Source organism: Phacochoerus africanus, chromosome 14 (assembly GCF_016906955.1).
Source record: "Phacochoerus africanus isolate WHEZ1 chromosome 14, ROS_Pafr_v1, whole genome shotgun sequence".
Classification (NCBI taxonomy): Eukaryota; Metazoa; Chordata; class Mammalia; order Artiodactyla; family Suidae; genus Phacochoerus; species Phacochoerus africanus.
Genome location: NC_062557.1, coordinates 57834988 through 57839485, shown reverse-complemented (window position 1 = coordinate 57839485; position 4498 = coordinate 57834988). Strand labels below are relative to the sequence as shown.

The 4498-nt window shown below is 51.8% G+C and overlaps 1 long non-coding RNA gene across 1 annotated transcript; it reads right to left on the bottom strand.

The window, feature by feature from the left end:
- Positions 1 to 215: 215 nt before the first annotated feature.
- On the bottom strand, positions 216 to 4226 carry LOC125114458 (uncharacterized). Its single transcript, XR_007131808.1, has 2 exons — positions 3303 to 4226; positions 216 to 3009 (listed from the first exon to the last, which is right to left on the bottom strand). It is a non-coding gene; the product is annotated as an uncharacterized LOC125114458 (long non-coding RNA).
- Between the last annotated feature and the right edge of the window lie 272 nt (positions 4227 to 4498).

Genomic DNA, 4498 nt, shown 5'->3' with positions numbered 1-4498 from the left:
AATAATAAAAATATAATAATAATAAAAGACAACACTAGATGGTAGAGCAACTGGAACTCTCCCTGAAGCTGCAAGAATGCAACCACAATACACAGGCACTTTGGAAGTGAACTTGGCAGGTTCTACAAAGTTAAACATATACGAACCACACGATGAGCAATCTCTTCCTGGGCATTTACCCAAGAGAAATAAAAACATATGTTCACACAAAAACCTGTATGCAAATGTTTACAGTAACTTTATTCATAATTTCCTCAAACTGGAAACCACCCAATGGCCTTCAGTTGATGAATGAATAGACCATCTGTTGCCCTTCCATTCAAGAGAATCCTACTCACCAAGAAAAAGGAACACAGCGTGGGTAAAGCTCAAAGCATTATTCGAAACAGAAGCAGCCCACCTCAAAATGCTACCTACATGTGGCTCCGTTTTTATGACCTTCTAGAAAAGGCAAATGAAGGGCCCAGCGGGAGGGGATGGAGCTGACCATCAAGGGGCAGGGGGACGTTTGAGGAGGTGAAGGGGCTCTGCTCAGACTTGCGGTGCTGGTTACAAAATGGTATGATTTGGGAATTCCCTGGTGGCTCAGGGGGTTAAGGATCTGGCATTGTCAGTCCTGCGGCTCAGGTCCCAGCTGAGGTGTAGGTTGGATCCCTGGCCCGGGGAACTTCCACAAGCAGCAGGTGCGGACAAACAAACCCCAACCCCCCAAATGGTATGATTTCTTGAATCTCCTAGAATGGTTCCATCTTAAAAGGGTGAATTCGCGCTATGTACATTACACCAGATTTTTTTTTTTTTTCAAACTCGGAATGCAAATAACGGTGAGAGACAACACTGGGCTAAAAGCCAATGGCATTAAAATGAGGTCAATTGGCCAACAATTGCCAGGGGCTGGTGTTCTGACCCTTGCTGATTTTGGAGATCAAATGCTAAGCACAGTGGAGCACCCAGGGCTTAAGAAGGGAAGAAAGGCCGTTGAGGGACCAGCTGGGGGAGCATCCCCTGAAGGCGCAGGCCAGCTCCCCTCCAACCCCTCCGGGCACACTTGAATAAGCCATTCATTTGCTAATGATTCTTAGGGTGCAACTTCCCGGGAGCACTGGTGCCCAGCCCCCAGCCCCACTTACTTCGGCTGCTCGTTTCCTCGATTTGCCAAAAAAAATCGCCTGAGACCCAAGTCACACATCACAGGTATATGGAGCCCTGTAGCTAAGTCCTGCTTAAGCGAAAAGCCAGATGCAACCAAGTCCTAAAGCTCTTTCCCCTGGTGTTTTGCACACGGGGAGGGAGGCACGTGGTGAGAGAAGGCGCGACCCCATATCTGAAATCTGGGGCTCAGGTCCGGGATGCCTCACCGAGGGGCACCGTCCCTTTGCGTCTTGTGGGCAAGCCTCAGTTTCACCACCCGTCACATGGAAAAGGTCCTTTGGCTCAAGAAAGCACTTTCTGCATTTGTCCGCAATTTGTAATCTAAACAGTTTCTGCCGGGAAGCACCGACCAGGACGTGAATCCCCTTCAGGCGTGCCCTGTCCCCCCCCTTCGGTGGCTCAGACGCTTTGTTCCCCCGTTTTTACATCTGTGCTGAGATAGGCGCCTCCCCCGGAGGGTCCTGTCCCCTCTAAGACAGCCCCTCACAATGGCTTCGATGAAAGCGATAAGCAAAGAGGCCAGAGGGTCTCCAGAAAGAAAGGGAGCTTGTAGCTTTTCAAGTTCAATGAGGCTTAGAGGTTGGAGGGCTCTCCACATAAAGGCCTGTTTAAAAGAGCGCCCAGGACTCAAAGCCGGGGGCCTCCCCAGACCCCTGACCACTTTCAGCCAGTCCGAAGGAACGCCTCCTGCTCCCCTCTCCATCACGATTCCACCCTCAAGCCTGTATCCCCATCGGTAAGGACCCAAATGGATTACCTGGAAGGTCTGACTGCAGTCAGCCCTGGGAACCCCAGGGTGGCAGGTGCAACCCTCGCCTCCACCCCAGCTCAGGGACTTGATATATGCAAATACAGGGGCCACAGCCAGGGACAATGCAGCCTCCTTAATCCTCCTGGGCAAGGGGTGGGGGTGGAGGGGCTGCCTCCTCCTCGACCCCCACCCTCCCATCCCCCACCGAGGCTGCCTATCCGATCCGAGCTCTTCCTGCACCAGCCCCACTGCCTTCAAAGGCAGCCCAGAGGGAGCTCCCGGCTCGGCTTGGCAGGGATGCCTGGGAGGCTCAACCCGGGGCTGTGGGGGCTGCAAGGGGGCCATCGGGGCTCCTGCTGCTTGGTGAAAACAGGAACAAGCCCTGGAAGAGGCAGAGGGGGTGGTTGGTGGTTGCCAAGGTCTGAATAAGCTGTGCAGGCCTCAGCTTCCAAGAGGCACTTATTTATGGCGTGTTCCCCCTCAGCTGGGGCTTGACAACAAAACCCCAGCTCTTACCCAACTTGGGCCTGAGCTCTGGGGCCAGTCACTCTCCCCTGGGAGACGGAGGCAGCCTCTGTCGTCTGAGGGTCCAAAGAAAAATGGAGGTGGATCCTGTCAGTAAGGTTTGAATTAAGTCCCCGGCCTCACCGAGGGGACCAGACTTTCGTCCCACATGTGTCGCAGAAACCCGCTATTCTGGGGGTTTACACGAGCCCTCTTCATTCGCTAAACTGTGTGGGCTGCCGCTTCGCAAGGGGCTGGAGGATAAAGATGGGAAATGCCTGGTCCCCGTACCTGCCAAAGGGCTTTGCCGCCCACTCCTCTCATGCCAAGGGCATACCTTCTGCTCCAGGGAAGGAAAAACGGGGATGCCGCCTGCATGTGAATCAGGAACGTTTGCAGGAGGGTCTCACATCTTTTCGCCAGTACTTCCTGTGTTTTCTCCTTCCTTCAGATGCCTTCGGAGAGTTTCCTCTCCCCAAACTCCCAGGATCCCTGTTCTTTGAGGTCTTCCACGACGGGACCTCGGAGGTGACGCACCGTTACTTTCGGCAGCATCCTCCAGGTGACACAGGTCAGCTCCGAGTCGACGACGTGCACGGATCCTGGAGGGGAGGGATGTTTGTCTCGGTTTAAAGAGGTTCACGCTAGACTCTTTCCGGGGTCTTTGCCAAGCCCAGTACTCTGGGGGGCAGGCAACGCGGGTGAAGGCTCACGTCCTCGTAGGCGTCTGGTTTTAATGACGTCATATTCCTCCGCTCTGAGCAAAGGGCACGCGAGGATGGCCGAGAGGAGGAGGGTGAAGCTCGTGGGCCCCTCGTATCGGACCGCAAAAGATGCCCCTAGGCTTACTCTAAACCGACGCCATCCCGACGGGCTGCGGCGCTTCCTGACTCACCTTTCAGGATGGACTTTGCGAGCCTGAGCTCGCGGAAGATTCCAGCACACCGGGCTTGTCTTCTCTGTGGCTGCTGGGACGTCTCCAAGCCACACGCATACCAGTGTTATCGGCAGGGAAATGTCACGAGGGGGCAGCCTGACAATGTGGCATTGTCCTGTGGCATTTATGACCAGGTTTCAACAAACGACCCTTTATCTCATTTGTTTTTCCCTGGGTCGTTTGATCCGCCTCAGCGCGGGCCCACGGGGGCTGTTTGCAAACACCTGCTTTCAGCTTGCTTTTCTGTCGTGCCACCCACCTTTCTCGGTACATCTTTTCCACTCCTGATTGGCACTGTCCTGGCAGCGTCCTGCAGATGGAATGTTGTTTTAGGGGGAGTCCCGGAGGGTTGGCCGTGGTCGTCCTTGTGGCAGCTGTGATTTGTGGCAGAGAATGTTCCAGAGCTGAATTTGCCCCCGCCCAACTCCTGCTGCAGCTCAGCATGGGCTATGCAATAATGTTGTAAAAATATGGAGAAAGGCGAAGAGGGCGTTTATTGTATGTCAGCCAGGGTTAAGGAGGAAAAAAATCTTTCAAAAGTTACAAAAACATTCTTAAGGAAATACATCATTGAATCGCTATGATTTGTCAGAAAACCAGGGTTCATATCCTCATGTCTTACTGTCTGTGTCTTAGGCAGGGATTCAAAGTCTCTTTTGTTTTGTCATCTGTTAAGTGGATATGAATATCTTTATTTGCCTTACAAGGTTGCTGTGAGGATGAGACAGGAAGGTTATTATGAAAAAGTGCTTTCAAATGTAGTCGCAGTTGCATAGAAAGAGGTCAAAGAGCAGGAACACGGCTTTGCAATCAGCCAGCTCTGGATTCAAATTTAGTTTCTGCAAGATACCTACACCCTAGTGTTTGCAGCAGTGCTATTTACAGTTGCCAGGACGTGGAAGCAACCTAAATATCCACTGACAGATATGGATCAGTAAGATATGGTATATATAAAATGGAATATTACTCAACCATGAAAAAGAAATAATGCCATTTGTAGCAACATGGGTGGACCTAGAGATGACCACATGTAGTGCTGTAACGCAGATAAAGACAAATATCATATCATTTACGTGTGGAATCCAAAATATGACACCAGTGAACTTACCTATGAAACAGAAATCATAGACAGAGAAAACAAACTTATAGTTACC